Source organism: Schistocerca gregaria, chromosome 5 (assembly GCF_023897955.1).
Source record: "Schistocerca gregaria isolate iqSchGreg1 chromosome 5, iqSchGreg1.2, whole genome shotgun sequence".
NCBI lineage: Eukaryota > Metazoa > Arthropoda > Insecta > Orthoptera > Acrididae > Schistocerca > Schistocerca gregaria.
The window spans coordinates 658725061-658747940 of record NC_064924.1 but is presented as its reverse complement, the minus strand read 5'-3'; the positions used below and the strand labels follow the sequence as shown (position 1 = coordinate 658747940).

General features: G+C 44.0%; 1 protein-coding gene across 1 annotated transcript in view; it reads right to left on the bottom strand.

Annotated features, from left to right (window-relative positions):
* The window catches only part of LOC126273435 (protein prickle-like), a 566943-nt gene that overhangs the window by 228327 nt on the left and 315736 nt on the right, over positions 1-22880 (bottom strand). The window lies entirely within an intron of this gene.

Sequence of the window (22880 nt, the reverse complement as noted above, 5' to 3'; positions counted from 1 at the left end):
TTCTTCAGAAACGCTTTCCTTGCCATTGCCAGTCTACATTTTATATCCTCTCTACTTCGACCATCATCAGTTATTTTGCTCCCCAAATAGCAAAACTGCTTTACTACTTTAAGTGTCTCATTTCCTAATCTAATTCCCTCAGCATCACTCAACTTAATTCGGCTACATTCCATTATCCTCGTTTTGCGTTTGTTGATGTTCATCTTATACCCTCCTTTCAAGACACTGTCCATTCCGTTCGACAGCTCTTCCAAGTCCTTTGCTGTCTCTGACAGAATTACAATGTCATCGGCGAACCTCAAAGTTTTTATTTCTTCTCCATGGATTTTAATACCTACCCCGAATTTTTCATTTGTTTCCTTCACTGCTTGCTGTACGTGTCTCTTTCGACTTCACTATCACATCGGAAGCGGTGGAACTAGGATGTTTAGATGTGTGGAAATCTCGCGTACAGACGTATGACACAAGTGATACCAGCTGACAACATTCGAAGTCCGTGAGTTCCGCGAAGCGCCCCATTCCGCTCTCTCACGATGTCTAATGACAACTGAGGACGCTGATATGGAGCACCTGCCAGTAGGTGGCAGCCCAGTGCACCTAATATGAAAAACGTATGTTTGTGGGGGGTGTTGGGGTTGGGTTGTTTTGAGGAAGGAGACCAGACAGCGAGGTCATCGGTCTCATCGGATTAATGAAGGACGGGGAAGGAAGTCGGCCGTGCCCTCTCAAAGGAACCATCCCTGCATTTGGCTGGAGCCATTTAGGGAAATCACGGAAAACCTAAATGAGGATGACCGGACGCGGGATTGAACCGTCGTCCTCCCGAATGCGAGTCCAGTGTCTAACCACTGCGCCACCTCGCTCGCTTTCTGGGGGTGTCCGGATACTTTTGATCACGTAGTGTACAAAGAAGGCAGCTACTGCGGAATACGCGTATCGCTTTGTCATTCACAGAGGTGACGGATTAGGAGGCCTGCTCTGGTTTGACTCCAGGAGCCCGGTACGGGCGGCGTCCTCGGGATGAGGCAGAGGGCCCGGGATATGCAGATGAGGGCCCGCAGGGGCGGGCAGCGGCAGCGGGGCAATTAGGCCTCTGCGGCCGGGACCGAGGCTCGCCGCGGGCGAGTCCGCCCCACCTGCCTCCAACTCTCGCCTCGCCTCGCCTCGCCTGGCCCGCATTCCTCGCCACTTGCTTCCCTCTTCCACTCTCTCTACTCCTGTAATCACAGCCACAGCGCCGCCGCACTCGGCAGCCACGACGCTTTTCTCCGTGTCCGGCCTTCTTTCAGCTCCACTGACTACCCAGCTACGTCTCATTAGTTTAACAGATCCTTCTTGCAACCATTGTTGGATGGTCGAAACTCGGACTGAAGTGTAAATGCTTGAATTATGGGGGATAAGAAAATAGAATATGTAAATTTCTGCTAAAACTGCCAGAACCACATAGTCACCATTAACATGAAGGTAGGTTTCAACACATCTCCTCATCGTTGCCTGTACACACTTAGAAAACCCATGAGTGTTCCGAATGCAATGGCATCCAGTCATAATATATTCCTATAGTATGTTGACACTATCAACACGGCTGGAATACAACGAAGCTTTTAAACATCTCAACAAATCACCATCTTCGTATATCCATATTTAAATTGGATGATGGTAGGACACAGCTGGTATAACTTTTATTACAAATGAAACTCCTCCGCCAGTACTTAAAATTTTATATTTATTTGGATACTAGTTTCAACGTTGCGTCAACGCCATCTTCAGGCCCGTACACTTTGATGAAATCAGTTGTGTGTGGCTGAGCACTAGAGGTCCGCGGAGAGACAAACACCTGAAGATAGAGTTGGCAGTAACTAGTTACTGCCCGCCAGCCATGTGTAGCAGGTGTTGGTGTCTCCGCGGACCTCTAGTACTCAGCCACACACAACTGATTTCATCAAAGTGTACGGGCCTGAAGATGGCGTTGACGCAACGTCGAAACTAGTAGCCAAATAAATATAAAATCTTAAGTAAAAAAAAAAAATGTCAGTTGACATGGGAGGCCACAGTATTTGCGAGCCACAAATCGTCCACTTGCTGTCGAAGATTTGTGCTGTTACATATTCCCAAATAGCCACATGAAAGTGTGCAAGTGTCCAAAAAAATGGTTCAAATGGCTCTGAGCACTATGGGACTTACCATCTGAGGTCATCAGTCCCCTAGAACTTAGAACTACTTAAACCTAACTAACCTACGGGCAGCACACACATCCATGCCCGAGGTTGGATTCGAACCTGTGACCATACCAGTCACCCGGTTCCAAATTGAAGTGCCTAGAACCGCTCTGCCACTGCGGCTGGCGTGCAGGTGTCCATCGTGCATGTACAACGTACACATTCTTTCCCCATAAGAATCCCCATTAGGATAGTCTGCTATAAAATGTTCATGTAATCAGTCACAATACATTGAATGGTTTCTGGAACTATGTTTGTTAGATTTGTTTGGTTTTCCATTCTTCTCTACTTGGCCCCTTTCTTGTATCTATAACACTCTGTAGAATTATTGCCATACTGACAGAGTTTAATTCACATGACCGATTTGTAAATTGTACTATTTCATCTTCAAATGTGCTTAATCTGAAAATAAATTGTATAACAACGAAACCGACCATTTGAATTCAGTACATCAACAAAACAAATGAATAGATTATCCACTAAGAGTAACTCAAACAGAGTGAATATGTGTATGGTCAGGATCTCAACTCAAACCCCTGGGCCTATTTGAACCACATTTGGCACAGAAACAGCAGGTTTCCTGAGTATCAGCACTGGTCTTTATAATTTCCTAGCTGCCGTGGGAGCAGAGATACAGACAAAAACCTGTTTTCGCAGCCCTTGATATATATACTGCCCCCCATGACAGCCATGTTGTGTGGGATCAGGATCATCATGTCAAATCAACCTGCCTTGCTGGGGAGCCTACATATCAGGAGCATGAAACTGTTTTCTGAGCCCTGACATGGATCCTGCCCTACAAGACAAGCGTATTGTGAGAATAGCAATTGCTCTGAGCACTATGTGACTCAACTTCTGAGGTCATCAGTCCCCTAGAACTCAGAACTACTTAAACCTAACTAACATAAGGACATCAAACACATCCATGCCCAAGGCAGGATTCGAACCTGCGACCGTAGCGTTCGCGCGGTCCAGACTGTAGCGCCTAGAAGCGCTCGGCCACTTCGGCCGGATGGGAATAATATTGGCCTGTTTTGTTGAACTGTATTGTAGAGGCTACATGTGCCAATGAGTACAGCTGTGAGCAAGCTGAACTGGGTAGAATATGGGATGGAGAGAGTAAGGTGGAGGGGGAAATGGACAGGAGGAGATGCATGAGACAGGGGGAAAGTGTAGAGTCATAGTGATTAGGTGTAAAAGGAAGAGGGGGAGGCAGAGATGGATAGATAGTGTGGGAGCAGGATATGGTCGGGGGGGGGGGGGGGGAGGGGCGGGTAGGAAGACATGGCAAGAGACAGAGATGTGGAGGAAATGGACAAAGAGAGCGGGAGAGGATATAGGCAGACTTGGTAGAACGATGTAGACAGATAAGAGGAAGGAAGAGGTGGAAACAGAGAGTATATGGTGGTGCTTCAGAAACGTCACCACATGGCGCTTAATCTAAAAAAATAACAATTCATGGTGTAGTGATAAAGCTGCTTACCGTACGACTGAAAGCGAAAATTTTTAGTGTTCTTCACAGTTGCTTGTAAGCGTTCCATTCACGTCATGTTCACACGAGGAGATCAACATTCATGAATTTGTTAAGTTTTTCTTCAGTGGAATTTGTCGAAGTGGGCTAGTATCGAAGAACTTGGAGCAGGTCGAGGAGATTTTTTCTGGACAGAAGCGACAGGACTTTTTGTTTTATTGTGTATTCTGTTCATACGAGGAGGAAGAACATTTACATAACAGCGAAGACTGTAGGTTTAATTGATGGATTAGGTACCCTCAACTTAAGATGTAACTTACGTTAATTCATTTCTAACGACTTTGTTGTCAACAGGTCATTAAACCATTAAACATGCAGCAGTAACAAAACAAGTGTAGGACCTAATTGACTGATGTCAGCATCCTTGCCATTTGTCATCGGAGAAAGAGCATTAACTGAGGATTAATGTTAAGCGAGAACTGTCGTCCTTTTATTTTGTTGTAATGCGGCTTGTTACCTAGAAGATAGCGTGGTCCTGTAGCATACCGCCGAAAAAAATTAACAGTTTGTAATTTCTTAAATCTGTAATTCTCTCACGTTAGAGGGTAAGGTTTAGATGGATCTGATTTATGTTTTTAGGTTACTCAGGGTTTCCTTCTAAAGACTTACCGCTCACTCAGACCAAACTAAAAGCGAACTTTCCGTCACCAGTAGCTACTGGGCAAGATAAGAGTGGTCGTAGCGTAAGTTTCCTGAACAAAAGAGCCCTGGTTTCAATAACAAACTTTCAACGGTGACTGATGAGTTGTGTATAGTGACTCCATACTCGGCATCTTCTTTAATGCTATTCAAGGTGAGCATATACCTTACACATAAGAATGCTTTTTAAACTATAGTACAAAAGCACTGATCATGAGCAGCCACATCATCGGGCTACAAAATTCATAAAATCTTAGCGAAAGCAACAAGAAATAAAAGAACTAGAATTACATGACGGCAGGAACGGCTTGTCTTACTGTTGCCAGCCGCTGTGACCGAGTGGTTCTAGGCCCTTCAGTCCGGAACCGCACTGCTGCTACGGTCTCAGGTTCGAATCCTGCCTCGGGCATGGATGTGTGTGATGTCCTTAGGTTAGACAGGTTTAAGTAGTTCTAAGTCTAGGGGACTGATGGCCTCAGATGTTAAGTCCCATAGTGCTCAGAGCCATATGAACCATCTTACTGTTATCGTATTGTCACCAATGTTGCTGAAGAGTATGCTCTTCCCAGAATGAGATTTTCGCTCTGCAGCGGAGTGTGCGCTGATATGAAACTTCCTGGTAGATTAAAACTGTGTGCCGGACCGAGACCCGAACTCGGGACCTTTGCCTTTCGCGGGCAAGTGCTCTACCAACTGAGCTATCCAGGCACGACTCACGCCCTCTCCTCACAGCTTTACTTCTGCCAGTACATCGTCTCCTACCTTCCATACTTTACAGAAGCTCTCCTGCGAAACTAGCAGAACTAGCACTCCGAAAGAAAGGATATTGTGGAGACATGGCTTAGCCACAGCCTATGGGTTGTTTCCAGTATGCTGTATGCTGCAGTAATCTGTTGTCTGAAGGTTTTATGCACCTCTATAGATCATTGATACACCTACATTCCAGCTCACACTTTTTGCCTTTTATGACGATGTATATATGATACTAATAGGAAACATCCAAACGGATTATTTTGTCTTGCTGTAGCTTATATTTCCAATCAGTAACTCGAGACAAAATATTTATCATGTGGTAGAATTTTTTTTAAAAAGGGTGGGGAGAGTTAATGGAGATAGGTTTTTCATGATTTATTTAAACAGCTCATTTGATGTGGAAATTATGTACTTTGTTGATTCTGGGCTCTGTTACCACCACATATTGTAAGAAGGATATGTCCATTGATCCACATCAGTTGCATAACACAGTCTTTAATGTATGCACCCACCAAATAGTTTCATGCGTTAACCATATTGAAGATGTATATGTGAGTAAGCACACTGTAGAGACATAAGTTTTATTAGTATATTAGGATACCATACACAACTAGTATGTACACATTGTTTCATGGAGCGACAGTTGCTCGGAGACGTACAGCAACTATTGACCACGGTTGCACACACCATTTACAAGACGGATTGGCTTCAGCGTAGAATGTCCTTCTTCAGAGACTCTGTCATCACAAAGTAATTAGTTACAGCAGAAATATGATGCTGTTTTATCATACAACGGATCATTTTGTGATGACAAAAGTTCTCAAAATTGCTTCGTAACTGAAAGTAGTCATAAATAACATGTGTAACATGACTGGAAATAAAATGTGATCAACAGTGTTTAGACCTCCGTGTTGACATTAGAACCATAAACATTTGGTGGGGTCAACATAACATACCGTCCAAATAAACACGAGTCGTTATATGGATCTTACGTTTACATGCAGGTTGAAACATTGTATTTGTTCCAAACGCTTGAGATGGAAAGGAAGGAGGTATACGAAGGTTACCCAGAACGTAATGCACCGCATTTTTTTGAACAATTATTTATTGAACGTAATGAGAATTACAACCACGAAAGAACGGTGTTTTATCTAGACACCCCATGTTTGCACGTAATCTCCATCCCGTTCTATGGCCTTCACCAGCGCGAAACGAGGGCATGTATGCCCTGTTGGTACCAATCCTTGTCCTTTGTGAATCACCTCCTCGTCGTCCTCGAAATATCCTCCACGAATGGCATCCTTTAATGGCCCAAACAAGTGCAAGACGAGGGGGAGCATTGGATGGTCTCCCCGACCTCTGCAAATCGACGAGTTCCGCCGAACCGCCTTCTGGCGACCTCGCTCTCCGTGTCCAACGACTAACTGTACTTCTGTCGAAAGCACATGCTCCATGCACTTTGCACAAGCGTTTGTGAGTATTCCCAGCAGTTTCTTTCTCTGTAGTGACACATTCAATGACGGCACGTTGCTTATAATGTACGTCACCTGCAGATGCCATTTTGAAACTGTCATGCAGCTACGCTATCTGTTGGCAGTGACGGAAACTTGGTGCGCTCACTTTAAATAATACACATGTGACGTTTCGCATTCGTAGCATTGTCTTCTGCTGAGAGAGAGAGAGAGAAAAAAAAAGAAAACTGCGGTGCATTACTTTCTGCGCAACCCTCGTAAATGACACGTGCTTGATTATGCATGGCTACAATAGCCTAAGAACTTTCATATACACCTCAGTGTATTGAACATTTACATGTTCTGTGACAAGTTTACTGTTACCTTTTAAATGAGAGTATGTTTAATACTGTTTTTGCTTGTTCCACATTGTGGTGAGCGTACTGTAAGACCTTCGGTACACACACCATCAGATTATTTGACTTGTCGCTCTAACGAAGTAGGCGAGTGTCAGCAATATTTCTCGTGGTCTTATCGCGGCGTGGTTATCTTCTGCCGTTAGGTCAGGCGATAGAAATGCCACTTGCACGGTTAGAGAAGCAGACTAATGGTAACCAACTTTAAACAGAACTTGATTAATTTGGACACACATTTATTAAAATAATAACAAGCATAAAAATTACTTTACTTGGTTCTGGATGCTATTTACAATTGACAATCTGAAGTTCCTTTGGTATTGGTAGGTTAATCTTATTCTCACATATATCTCTGATACTTGACAAAAGTGTCTATACATTTATCTTCATGGCTATGTACAGGAATATGGTAATCTTATTAGGAGCAGAATGAAACTTGACTATAGACTGGTACAGGCAAATGCAGACTGGTACAGACTGGTGCAGACAAATGCAGACTGACTCATCGGAAGTCTGTACAATCGTTATAATACCTCGCGCGTTCATGTATCACTGCGCGAGTGTGATCTGCGAGGAGAAAAGGTTCTACATTAGCAGCAATCTCATTGGCTGCGTTACATATTAATACGCGGATCGCCGGAAGCAGAATTTGGTCCTTCTCTAAGGCAGCACCATCTCGTAGTGTGGAGACGGACGAGCGCTGCGCCTGCGCTGTTGTGCTTAGCGGGGCGCGCTCTAGTGGGAAAGTTGTGTACGCGCTGACTACGCGGAACTATGTACACGACACACATCCATGAGGACCATTTCGTTTGGGATTCGTGGATGTTACATCAGCATATTTGTTTTCCTTTGTAAATACTTATCGTATATTTTTGTTTACCTGAAATGTTGTATATTCTGGAGTATTTCCTCATTATATAATCTAAACTAGAAATTATCAATAGTGCCTTTATGCGTCTACTACACCATTCTGAAACCATTTCATAAGCATCGAATGCTCTCGTGTGGAGGAACTGCAGAAACTGGTGGAAATACCTAATCGGAGAGGATAATCTTTAGGTATAGGCCTAATTGCACTTTAAGCTTTCCAAAAGTTAAGATATTATCTCTAAAATAAGTTTTATCTACCATTCATCATGTGTCGCTGTCAAAGTTCCCGAGGGGATTGAGACACGTCTTCATCCACGCAAGGGGCGAACTGCCTCCGCAGCGTATCTGCGTCGATCGGGAAGTAAGAAAGGAAGGAAAGAAAGAAGGGCCGGGCTAAGTGCTCCCGAGCAGGGCGCTATGACCCTCTTAATGCCCAACACTTCGTGGGATTTTGTGAGGGGAGGTTATCAAAAGCCGCGCCGTCATACATATTTCCCGTGAAGCTTAAATTCAGGGTACCGCGATGAGACGTCGGGTTTTATGCATTCTCGAGTTAACACACAGTAAGGAAACATCAGCCGAAGCGTAATGCGGCCCTCTGCGAGCGCTGGAACACTCACGGAAGTGGCTTTATAAAGCCATAAACTGGTCGTTTATCTGACTGCACAGCGCGCGAGCTCGAAATGGCCCTCCGACTTAAGATGCAAATGCCTCCTTTTTTATGGCAGCGTTCCTTGTAGGGCGGTCGGAGGCGGCCACGGGGTGAGCAGCAAGCCACGCTGGGGGCGGCGGGGGTGGCGGGGGCGGTGGGGGCGGCGGAAACAGGTCACTACTCCACTGGGCTCCACACCTCCGCCTTGACTCCACGCTTCGTAAGTACGCGCTCGTGGGTGCCAGTCCCCATCTCGCAGAAACAGGAGAAGCACGAATGACGACACCAAACAATCCGTAGCACCTAGTAACTTGTTTACCGTAACGCAAAGTGTCTGAATTCATTACTGCCTATGGTACTCCGCGAAGTAGCTTCGAGGACGTCACGTCAGCGAGCAGCGATATGGAGTTGATTAGTCGGCTGGACGGCGGACAGAGCATGGAAAAGGTGCGACTTGGATGGGAAATCTCTTTGGTGTCTCCCCAGCTTTAAGTGTGGACCGCTTCCGGGAAAGCAGTTGGCATACCGTACACGAAGCAATCCATTTCAGTACACCTACATCTATACTCCGCCAGCCACCCAACGGTGTGTGGTGGAGGGCACTTTACGTGCCACTGTCATTACCTCCCTTTCCCGTTCCAGTCGCGTATGGTTCGCGGGAAGAACGACAGCCGGAAAGCCTCCGTGCGCGCTCGAATCCTTCTAATTTTACATTCGTGATCTCCTCGGGAGGTATAAGTAGGGGGAAGCAATATATTCGATTCCTCATCCAGAAACGCACCCTCTCGAAACCTGGCGAGCAAGCTACACCGCGATGCAGAGCGCCTCTCTTGCAGAGTCTGCCACTTGAGTCTGCTAAACATCTCCGTAACGCTAGCACGGTTACCAAATAACCCTGTGACGAAACGCGCCGCTCTTCTTTGGATCTTTCTGTCTCCTCCGTCAACCCGATCTGGTACGGATCCCACACTGATGAGCACTCCTAATTTAAGTTACCTTCTTTTTTATTATTTTTGTTGCAATATCACTTCACAATATAAAACATACTTGAAAATAGTTTCCTTACTGTTAAAGTTCACATTTCATAAACTGACTACAATTGGCGTCTCTTCAACATGGCGACCAAGACTTGATTCTCTAATAACCGCTGTGTTAATTACCTCGCTGTGAAATTCGATTTCGATTTGGATACAACTGGACTGTTTGTATGAGGATTACACACACGAAAGAACGGTGTTTTACCCACACAATCTATTTTTCCCGTAATCCCCATCCCGTTTATGGCCTTCCTCCAGCCCGAAACACGGTCGTGTATGCCCTGTCGGTACCAAACATTGTACTGGTGGCGGAGACCGTGCTTCACTGTGTGATTCACCTCCACGTCGTCCTCTAAATGTCTTCCACGAATGGCATCCTTTAATGGCCCAAACCGGTGGATGCCCTAGAGGGCTAGGTCACTATTGACAATTTCTAGATTAGATAATGAGTAGATACTCCAGGATGTACAACATGCCAGACAAGCAAAAATGTACGGTAAGTGTTTACAAAGGAAAACAAATATGCTGATGTATGTATTCTCGGGATCCGCTCGTGAATTTATGGGCTTGCTAATTCCAGGGTGAACTCGTGCATCGCCGCTTCCAAGCTTGTATCGTAAGCGATCGTGTTCAGCACCAATTTGAATTTTACGCCTGACACTTCTAACAACCCTACCACAACAAAGGTCAAAAATCAATTATGATTGCAGTGTTCCTCACGCTGCTAAATATTGCATTTTCGGACAATAACAAAGTTATATTATGTTGCAGCAGGTATCATTAGAGCACAGTTAATAAAGTCGTTTCTTGAAATAATGGATAAACTAGGCACTCATCTCTTCGTCTTCCCCACGCTGGTCTCGTTGTGAACTCATGGCTGAATCATCGAAAATCTAGGTGGTGATGATTCCAAGCTCGGATGCAAAGAGGCCTAGGTGTTATTCTGCGACATTAAAAAGTTTTATAGATGTGTTTCATAAACCATTCCTGAAGATTAAACTTTTGCAAGTTAGGACGATGGTGATGTAAAAAATTAATCAGCACTCCGAATTTAAGTTAACTTCTTTTTTATTATTTTTGTTGCAATATCACTTCACGATATAAAACATACTTGAAAATATCTTCCTCACTGTTAAAGTTCACATTTCATAAACTGACAAGAATTTGCGTCTTTCCAACATGACGACCAAGACTTGACTCTCTCATAAGTGCTTACGCGCCCAAAAATCAGAGTTACAAGTACGTCAAAGATCATAGTGACAAAAGAAAGAACACACATAAAAATAATATCATTGCAATATAAACATATCGATGTATCAAAGCACCTCTACACCAATGAAATCAAATGCGAACGCTGTCACAGAAATATGCCAACTATTTTACAGAAACACAGGAGAATATTGCTGATATAGAGAGGTTGAGGTGAGGTGCCGTTATGGTCATGTGATTCAAGTACCGTTACACACTGCACAGCGGCAATCGCCTATTGTGCCTGTAAGACAGTCTTTGTTTGCATCCACTGTAAAACCTAACTACCCTATAATGGGGTTGAAAACTCTCCTTTGCAAATTTGGTATTGTACACGTTCCTCTAACTGGTAGTGAAGACTACAAAGTGATGCCTTGCGTTAACTTCCTACGCAGTGAAGTTTAGGTACCGCGAGTTGCGTTCAATAAGTAAAATATTTTTTTTTTCTCTCGCCAGTTTCGTTGAAGAATTGTGGATTTCGTTGTGGGACACCGTGAAATATTACCGTTTCAGGCCCTATAGCTTCATAAGGTTACGATATGTGGTGGTGGTAACCTTCAAAATGGCGTTTGTAATGGAGATGCGTTCGAAGCAGAGAGCTGTCATTGAGTTTCTTTTGGCGGAGAACCAGAGCATCGCAGTTATTCATAGGTAGTTGCAGAATGTCAACGGAGTCCTGGCAGTGAAAAAAAGCACGGTGAGTCGTTGGGTGAGCCGTCTGCCACTATTGGAACAAGGTCGCGCAAACCTCTCCGATCTCCATATGTCGGTCGACCGTACACAGCTGTGACTCCTGCAATAATGGAACTACTCGTACTTCATCGTGTCCGTCTTGACGACAACGCAAGGCCTCACACAAATCTACGAAACAGAGAGAAGCTCAGAAAACTTCACTGGATTGTTCTTCCCATTCAAAATACAGCCAGCATCCCACAGCTTCCGACTTCATCTGTTCGACCTAAAGCAGAACTTGGATAACGGGGAGGTTATTGATACAGCAAGACGTTGGCACCGATTTCGACCAGTAGAGTGGAACCATGCGGGCTTACAGGCCTTCCTTGTAACGTGGCGTAGGGCCGTTGCGTTGACCGGAGATTATGTTGAAAAATAGGCCTTTGTAACCAAAAGAGCGTGGCATAATTTTGTGTATAGGAATCCTGAATAAAACCAACCCGCTTTCAGAAGAAAAAAATGTGCGTGCGTTGCTTACTGAATCCTCCTCGTACTTCTAGGAACGGTACACATAACAGAAGCATGGTCACTCTGCACCTATTTAAGTCAATGTGGAAAGTCTGTTTTACTTCTACACTTCAGATTCCATTTGAGAATGGAGTGCAGAACAAAACTACTACTCGACGTTGCTGCCATACAAACACTAATCTCTCTTGTCTTAAAGAGAAATGCTAGAACACCTAGTGTCTTCACTGTATCTGTAGTGTCCTATCCCCACAACAGTACGACACCTGTGTCGAACATGTCATTAGGAAATCTCTTTATGGTCAGACTAAAGCTATCTCAATTGGTGGAAGTACTATTAACAACAGATGGTGAGATTCCAGGTGTTCTGCCGAGTTCTTCTTTCCATTTTACGCACAGACTGTTTGGAGCCGAGGCAGTGATTACACATAACAGAAAAGCTCGCAGTAACTGAAATATACGCCTCTGTCGGAGTCAAAAGATTGCTCATTAAATGGCAACAACAACTCAGCAGAACACACGGGAGCTCACCATTAATTAATTACTCTTAGAAAACCTGAGAGATCACAACTACTAACAACTTCCCACTTACTGATGACATCGGGCTTTTGGCAGGCAGCAAATATGAACATGCTGAGCAACTAATGAAAGTAAAGGAAATTAGTCTAAAATGTTCATCACATGAATTAGACGTCTATCTCAGCGAGTCCTAATTGATGATAACTCATCGACGAGTACATGTCCTATGCACAGGTTGATTAAACTAACTGGAAGTTAAAAAAAAATGGCTCTGAGCACTATGGTACTTAACATCTTACGTCATCGGTCCCCTGGACTTGAAACTTCTTAAACCTAACTAACCTAAGGACGTCACACACATCCATGACCGAGGAAGGATTCGAACCGGCGACCGTAGCGGTCGCCAGACTGTAGCGCCCAGAACCGCTCGGCCACACCGGCCGGCCTAACTGGAAGTCGTGGATTCTTTCACCCATCTCGGGTCAACCATCTGCGACACGGAAAGTTGTGAAGATGAGATAAAAAGGTTGAGTGGCTACGAAGATGCTTTCCCAGATCTCGCAGGAAAGACCTATAAAGAAGAGTACAAAGATTCAGCTCTTTGACACACTCATGTTTCCGGTGCTCTTTTACAGCTGCGAAACATGGACCGTCAAGGCAAGTGTATTGACGCATCTGAGCTTTCGTGCTGACGCGGGATGCTGCGCGTAAAATGGGCCGACAGAAGAAATATTGTGTCCATTATTAAGCAACTTAATATCTTCACCTTTTCCCCCGTGTCAGAGTAAATAATCATGAAGGGAAAGGTTGAAGTCTAGAGATGGGAGGAGGGAGAAGCAAGCAGATGGTTGGATAAAATCACGACGATCTCCAGTGTACATGTTCAGTCGGCTCTAAGAGAATCTGTTTTCTGTGTACAAATCTAGTAAATTAATGCTATTGTTTTTTGGTAAATCGTGAATGCCTCGGGCATGGATGTGTGTGATGACCTTAGGTTAGTTAGGTTTAAGTAGTTCTAAGTTCTAGGGGACTGATGAACTTAGAAGTTAAGTCCCATAGTGCGCAGAGCCATTTGAACCAACCAAGCTTCCACGAGTCACCTAATATGATGAACGAAATTACGTTAGACGATGTCTTTTACTTACTTACCATTAAGCAATCGTCGGAATGGTTTGAAACAAAGCATAAGGGTAAAGCAGTCGCTAAAACTACATTTGCGCTTCGTCATCACAGCAAGATGATGTCTGATGACTCGGCAGGTGATTCACCCTCTACCAGGGCTGTCACTGTATAGTGTATCGAAGGACAGGGGGTCAGCAGACCGCTCTTCCGGCCGACAATGTTATCTCGAAATCGAACCTACATTCCGAACTTCAGCTGTCTTACAATATTAATTTGGATGCGCATGCAATTCGATATGGTTCTTATGTGCATCCTGTCCAGCAGAAGATAGAGTAGCGTTATTATTCAGCCTTGAACCGTTCGTAGATCTCTAGCAGTTATGAAATAAAATGTTTATGATGTGTGAGCGAGCGCCGTGTGAGGGAGTTAGGGAAGCGGCCGGCAGCGCGTGAGGCCGCATAATTAGCAGCGGTGCGTGATATCCGGAGGACACGGCAGTCTCGGCCATCGGGCAATTACGTGGCGCGGCCGGCAGCGGCAGTTACTACGACTGCTCGGGCGGTACGGCGGCAACGTGGGCTGCCCCCAGGCGGCAGCAGCAGCGGGCCCCCGCGTGCCGCAGAACTCAGCTAACGCGCACGTCTCACCTGCCTCTTATGTATGCAGCGAAAATGTGTGGGCGCCAACTGAATGATGCGCTGGATGCAGACTCGGGGGGAAAGGTTCTAGAGGAGACACCTTCCGCATATCTACACTACTGGCCATTAAAATTGCTACACCACGATGATGACGTGCTACTGACGCGAAATTTAACCGACAGGAAGAAGATGCTGTGATATGCAAATGATTAGCTTTTCAGAGCATTCACACGAGGTTGGCGCCGGTGGCGACGCCTGCAACGTGCTGACATGAGGAAAGTTTCCAACCGATTTCTCATACACAAACAGCAGTTGACCGGCGTAGCCTGGTGAAACGTTGTTTCGCGGAAGGAGGAGAATTGCCTACCATCACATTTCCGACTTTGATAAAGGTCAGATTGTAGCCTATCGCGATTGCGGTTTATCGTATCGTGACATTGCTGCTCGCGTTGGTCGAGATCCAATGACTGTTAGCAGAATATGGAATCGGTGGGTTCAGGAGGGTAATACGGAACGCCGTGCTGGATCCCAATGGCCTCGTATCACTAGCAGTCGAGATGACAGGCATCTTATCCGCATGGCTGTAACGGATCGTGCAGCCACGTCTCAGATGGGGACGTTTGCAAGCCAACAACCATCTGCACGAACAGTTCGACAACGTTTGCAGTAGCATGGACTATCAGCTCGGAGACCATGGCTGCGGTTACATTTGACACTGCATCACAGACAGGAGCGCCTGCGACGGTGTATTCAACGACGAAGCTGAGTCCAAGAATGGCAAAAGGTCATTTATTCGGATGAATTCAGGTTCTGTTTACAGCATCATGATGGTCTCATCCGTGTTTGGCGACATCGCGGTGAATGCACGTTGGAAGCGTGTATTCGTCATCGCCATATTGGCGTATAACCCGGCGTGATGGTATGGGGTGGCATTGGTTACACGTCTCGGTCACCTCTTGTTCTCACTGACGGCACTTTGAACAGTGGACGCTACATTTCAGATGTGTTACGACTCGTGGCTCTACCCTTCATTTGATGCCTGTGAAACGCTACATTTCTGGAACATATTGCACGACCGCATGTTGCAGGTCCTGTACGGGCCTTTCTGGATACAGAAAATGTTCGACTGCTGCCCTGGCCAGCACATTCTCCAGATGTCTCACCAATTGAAAACGCCTGGTCTATGGTGGCCGAGCGACTGGCTCGTCACAATACGCTAGTCACTACTGTGGTATCGTGTTGAAGCTGCATGGGCAGCTGTACCTGTACACGCCATCCAAGCTCTGTTTGACACAGTGACCAGGCGTATCAAGGCCGTTATTACGACCAGAGGTAGTTGTTCTGGGTACTGGTTTCTCAGGATCTATGCACCCAAATTTCGTGAACATGTAATCACATGTCAGTTGTAGTATAATATATTTGTCCAATGAATATCCGTTTATCATGTGCATTAGTTTTTGGTGTAGCCTCGTATCACTAGCAGTCGAGATGACAGGCATCTTATCCGCATGGCTGTAGCGGATCGTGGAGCCACGTCTCGATCCCTGAGTCAACAGATGGGGACGTCTGCAAAACAACAACCACCTGCACGAACAGTTCGACGACGTTTGCAGTAGCATGGACTATCAGCTCGGAGACCATGGCTGCGGTTACCCTTGACGCTGCATCACAGACAGGAGCGCCTGCGACGGTGTATTCAACGACGAACCTGAGTGCAAGAATGGTAAAACGTCATTTTCTCGGATGAACCCAGGTTCTGTTTACAGCATCGTGGCGGCCGCATGCGTGTTTGGCGACATCGCGGTGAACGCAACATCGGAAGCGTGTATTCGTCATCGCCATACTGGCGTATCACCCGCTGTGATGGTATGGGGTGGCATTGGTTACACGTCTTGGTCACCTCTTGTTCACAATGACGGCACTTTGAACAGCGGACGTTACATTTCAGATGTGTTACGACCCGTGGCTCTACCCTTCATTCGATCCCTGCGACACCCTACATTTCTGCAACATATTGCACGACCGCATGTTGCAGGTCCTGTACAGGCCTTTCTGGACTGCTGCCCTGGCCAGCACTTTCTCCAGATCTCTGACCAATCGAAAACGTCTGGTCAATGGTGGCTGAGCAACTGGCTCGTCACAATACACCCGTCACTACTCTGGATGAACTGTGGTATCGTGTTGAAGCTGCATGGGCAGCTGTACCTATACACGCCATCCAAACTCTGTATGACTCAATACGCAGGCGTATCAAGGCCATTATTACGGCCAGAGTTGGTTGTTCTGGGTACTGATTTCTCTGGATCTATGCACCAAAAATTCTTGAAAATGTAATCACATGTCATTTCTAGTATAATATATTTGTCCATTGAACACCCGTTTATCATCTGCTTTTCTTCTTGGTGTAGCAATTCGAATGGCCACTAGTGTAAGTTATCCGACGTCTAATGAGTTACTGTACTGTATAGACGCGTGCATCTTGGGAGAAATGTTATAGTATGTTATCGTGAAAAAGTGCGAAAGTCAATCAGAAAGGAGAGATGAATTCCGAGATCTGGTTTCATCTAGATACATCAAAACTCTCAACGAGTATAATTTCACTATTCAGAGAAAAAATTGTTGTCAATAGACAGTGAAAATTTAAATCTCTCCATCGTTGTTAACCATAGCATCACGAAGGTGCGCTACCCCAATGGCTTTTACTGTATGAAACGTTACAGAGTTCACCGGGCTTCACTGTAGAAGATACCTGAACGATTTTGGAATATAAATTCCATCGTCAGACGTTTCTGGGGAATCAGTCATTTCTATATCGATTCAGGGAAGTACATATTCGTGTAATGCCTTCCCCTCGAAAGCCCCCGGGATCTAATTCGCCGCGGGACAAACCCAACTACAGCCATAGTGTTTGCACCGCTACGTAGGTGACGCGTTCGTTATATGGCTGCCTGGACGGGACGGCTTAGGTGAACTTCTGCATCACCTTATCTCGCTTCACCTTAACATAGTTCGCCCCCGGTAGCTGAGTGGTCAGCGCGACAGACTGTCAATCCAAAGGGCCCGGTTTCGATTCCCGGTTGGGTGTTGTGTTGTCCTACTCATCATCATTTCATCCCCATCGACGCGCAAGTCGCCGAAGTGGCGTCAAATTGAAAGACTTGCACCAGGCGAATGGTCTACCCGACGGGAGGCCCTCGTCACACGACATTTCATTTCATTCCATTACCTCAACATACATTTTACCATGTTGTTGGAATAGGACGGCGTCCTTCCATTTCTTGACGTCATGGTGAAACGGAAACTAGATGGCGAACTGCGACACATATAATATCAACACGAAACCTTACGGATAGTAAATTAAGCAAAAGAATCCACAAAGACATATTTTCTATGGTCATAGCAGAAGAGAGGAATTGAATTAGTTCAAAATTGTGGAACGGCTAGTTACCATCTACTTGTATAGAGACTGCCTCTCATTTCAAATTGTTTACGAGGATATATCCGCTGTTCTTTCAGCTGTCTGTTGCTGGTCTGTAATCCTTCCCTGTTATTTTCATTAACCAACTAATTTCAATCAGCAATCGATATCCCTGCAGTACGTGAAGAAAAATCCGACGACATCACAGTGGGAGAGCAACAGATCATCTAATATGATGGTAGGGAAGATGGTGACTCGCAGAATCATTTATTTCTTTCATTTGGATCCCTCAGAAACCGAAAGAAACGTTCAATCTACATACTAACAGCTTGAAAAATAGAGGGAAAGAAACAAAAACTCACAATTCTCTCTTATAATGTTACAATAAAGTTGCAATTCTACAATAGCAACATTAAATGATTTGCAAACATAAGGTTTTGACAATGTTAACCTACGTCTATTTCTTATGAGATTTTGTTCCATCAGAAGATTATTTTTTGCTTCACTCTTACTTTTTTTTTAAAAAAAAGGTATGGAATCAAATAATAGGCAACTTACCGCACGTGCAAAGAAGAACAGTACGTATGCAGTTTAGCTAGGAAGCTTTTATATTGACGTACCTGAAAAAGAATAAAACTTTATTAAGAGAGTATCATTTGTATGAAATAACGGACAATTAACTATGTTAATTTCTACCAACATTTGGTTGCATTCTCTTTCACATACACAAAAAAAAGAGTCAGGAAAGTTGTCCAGTTATTTGCACATTACAGACGATGAGTTCGACGTGAAATTTAGTTTTTATAACACAAGGACTTACATAACGAATGCGTGTGAGACAATGTTTGCAAACAGTTCGTGTTTTATAATAAACTGCCTTCCGCAATGAGATTGGTATTACTGTGCACCCGACGGTAACGCAAAATAACTACAGCAGCTGCCCACACAAAGTCATAGTTAGAGTAACGCCCGATGTTATTTGATAGTGAAAGCTTGCTGTTAACGACATTAAATTTATTGGCGATGAGAAGGAGTAAAGAGTGACAATGCAGAGCGGAGAAGGTGACGCAACATGCAAGCAAAATGTTGAAGACGAGCCACTCCATGATGTACAAAATTACGGCAGGAAGGACACGATGCTAAGATGAGTGGAATTGAAGTATCTAACCCAAAGGAAAGAGAAAAGAAACGTCAAAGTGCACACAATAAATAAGTCATTTACGATATGGAGAAATGCGTTATTATATAGAAATTACTGCAAGAAAATCACAGCTAAACTTCAAATTCTAGTTATTCTGAAGATCACATAAAAATATAAGGCTAAGGGCATTCTTGGACACACAGTATGACTGCACAAAACGATTCAGGTTACGGAAAAACACGTGCGCTCTAGGTTGATCACAAGGATTATAGACAATATGGAAACTGGTAAACGTACAAACCTCGACAAAGACACGGAAACTCGGAACCTTTATCCTATATCAGTGGCAGCATTAGACTCAGTACGAACCATCGACCGCTGGACTCAGTTACCTGCATAGTCCCAACTGGAAGTCGATTCAGGTTTCAAGTGGAAAACATCGATATTCTCTGTTACAGTACAACTAAAAATGCCTTCGATACAATCAATATAAGTTCCAATTTGTTCATGTGTATACTGATGACTCTCGATGTCAAGAGAACAAAGAGGTACGATATCTCCTTTCTATGGGCCCCAGCTCATGTAGGATTGGTTTACAATGAAAAGGTTGACCAGCTGGCGAAGGAGGTTTCTGTTTCTGGGCCGGTAGTGAACGAGTGACGTGGCGCAGTGCTTAGCACATCGGACTCGCATTCGGGAGGACGAGGGTTCAAATCCCCGTCCAGCTGTCGAGATTTAGGCTTTCCGTGATTTCTCGTTCATATCCCCCTACAAAGGAAAGGAAAACAGCTTATTGCTTACTATTCGCAGTTATACAGATGTGCCACTGAATGTATCTGCAAACTTATATTATTGTACAACACTGAGTTCAGGAGATAAGAAATCATAAACACTGACATGTGTGAAAAATTAGGTTTTCTTAAAACGCAGCGCAAATTACCCAGACTATACTCGTCCAGTGATTAATAATGAGAAAGCACTTAGTGACTTCCAACAAACAAATATTATTTCATGTACTTTCTAAACTTTTCATCGTTTACATAGTTAAATACGAATATTTAATTCATTAACTCATTAGTTAAGTAAACAAAAGTTTCAAGCTCTTTTATACAGGGGGCTAGATTATTGAATGAATAGGGGTTTTACTGGTCACTTAATTCCTGGAAAGAAGCACTATGGGGCCACATGGATTCCACAGAGGTTGGAGTGAAAGGGGTGACACTTTGAAGCATAGATCAGGAACATCTGGAGCAATTTTAATCAAATTTGTTAGTTACATGACTGACTATATGTATAAAAATAGTGTTGGAGTAAGATTGCCCACTACCACTAGCGGCGGGATGTGGATGAGAAGGGGTGACGTAAAAGTTTTCGAAAACGACCTATTGGTAACTGTTTTCTGTATTTTGTTGACTTGGAATACTTTTAAAAGTATGAAGCGCGATTTGTCTTTTATTTGTACTGGTCGCAAGAACGAGCGTTTTTGGGAGAATGAGCACTGCATCTAGCCAATATTTTGTCATTGTGTTTTGAGACCTAAGATCAAGCCACACAGTTGAACACCACAGATAAATTAAACACCCTCTCTGAAGTCGTGTGGTGTAAAACAATAGAGACTCAGAAAAATATGAGTGCAAAATATATCACATATGCATATGTTCAACATATCCTCCTAAGACCATGCATAGATTTAAACTGAAAATGGTACACACATTATTTAGTGTCTGGCAAGAAATACAATGTGGGTGTGATAATACCTGGATCTTTAACAGAGAAGGGGGAAGTGGATGGAGGAGGATGGACAGATGGGGGAGCAGCAGTCGGCAGAGAGGCAGAGTATGAGATGAACAGAGAGAGTGGCAGAGTTGGAAGTGGACAGAGATAGGGGTTGAGGAGGAGATGGACAGAGAAAGTGGTGGAGGAAGAGATGGACAGAGGGAGGGGTGGAGGAGGAGATGGAAGGAGAGAGGGGTGGAGGAGAAAGTGATGGACAGAGAGCTGGGGGGAGATAGACTAATAGAAGACTGGCATAAATAAATACCTCGGCAATGCTGGGTTTCTCAGCTAGTTTATAATGTGTATGGAGGAGGAAGATACGTATACATTCTGATAATAATAATTTCCTGTGGCTCAATGGCCTGGTGCAAGTATTCATGATCGAATCAGGATACGATCCCGCGATTTTACGGTTGCCAGGCACGCGCTTTATCATATCTTATTAAGTGAAAATAACTTTTTCTTGAAAACTTATTTAAATTTCTTAAATTGACTGATGAAATTATTTTCTTTTACGCTTTGGCACTATTACATTAATTCATTACATTTGATTGATTACTATTGTAAGCTCATTCTTTCAGAAACCAAGTTTCCTTGCAGTTTTTTGTGGACAGAGTACTTCATAATTCTACAAGGTTTGCACTCCACGAGTATGTGTAATTCAGGCGTGTAGGTCACATAGTTTCCCATCAACCAGTGGATGGTATTGTTTGTTCTTTTCGGATAGTTTCGAGTCTTGTTATCCTAAGCTCATTCTTTCAGAAACCAAGTTTCCTTGCAGTTTTTTGTGGACAGAGTACTTCATAATTCTACAAGGTTTGCACTCCACGTGTATGTGTAATTCAGGCGTGTAGGTCACATAGTTTCCCATCAACCAGTGGATGGTATTGTTTGTTCTTTTCGGATAGTTTCGAGTCTGTGGCCTGTAGAATACTGTTGGGACGATATGATCTGTCGAATATCTTGTAAGAAAAGCTAAGTGATCTCTGGGCCACTTCCAGTTTTGTACACAGCCAGTGACTGTAAATCTACGTATTACTACATCGATGAAATTACATCTCAGACAGAAGATTGTTTGGCTGATCCCTTCTGCGTTCAGCCTTTCGTTAATGTTGACTGTGTTATTCACAGTTTTATATCACGCTGTTACTGCGTCAAATAAAAGTTCATCCATGCTGATATTCTTCCATAAAGCATCCCATTAGATATTTGGATACCTCCTTTTGTATTTTGTTTCTTTCTCCTACGTATAATGTCTCTGCCGCGAAGTAGTTATCTCGTTGCTGAGGTAACTCATCAGCAGTCTACCAGGCCTGAAATACATTCTGGTCAAGCTTGGCTGCTCTCTGTATTTATGGCGGCTGTTACGTTACTGCTTTCCCCGCCAGATATCGCCTCTTCTCGTAATTTCCATGCATTCAATACGTCAATTATATTTGGATCAGATTACAATACGTACATTACACAGTCCACTACTGTCAACAAGAACCTATTAGCGAAAACTGCATCAAACTCCCTAGCGGTAACATACATATAACCGCGGTGGGAAACTTTATATGTACTACGAATTGACAAACATGCCATTCCCGGGGAACTATTTTGCAACTTTTCTTTTAGAAACGAAAACAAAAATTGAACTGAATTTGTTGTGAAGTATCGAAAAAATTTCATTTCATTGTTTTCGTGAAAACGTCTTTGAAAGTAAGAACCAGTCGTACAAAAAATATACATAATGCACGAATGCGTAAGTACGGGGTTGAAATTAAGCATTATGATCGTGGACAGTTCCGTACGCTGTGGGCAGCTGATTCTCGTGTCTCCAACGTCTCTGTGGAATCGCCTCTTTATATTTCTATGGGCGACTATCGTTTTCAGCTACAGACGTTCGCGCCTCGAAGGTGAAAGCTGTCAAAAGCGCTGTCAAGTGTCAGTGACTTCTGTAACTTGACTCGGCTATAGGAGTGCCTTAGAAGTAAATAATTAATGGTTTAAAGTGTAATGCATGATGTGCCCATTTTTGACGCATCTCAATGTTTATGACATATCTCTTCAACTATGTGTCGTACAATGATATACTTGTGTACTGGTACGTTTAGCGGCATATGTGGATGCTGTCCGCAAAATGTGTTGCGAAAAGAGATAGTAGCAAAGAAGTACTTAAATTTAAATGTCATGCATAACCCGCAGAGTGGTCGCGCGGTTTGAGTCCTTCCTCCGGCATGAGTGTGTGTGTGTGTGTGTGTGTGTGTGTGT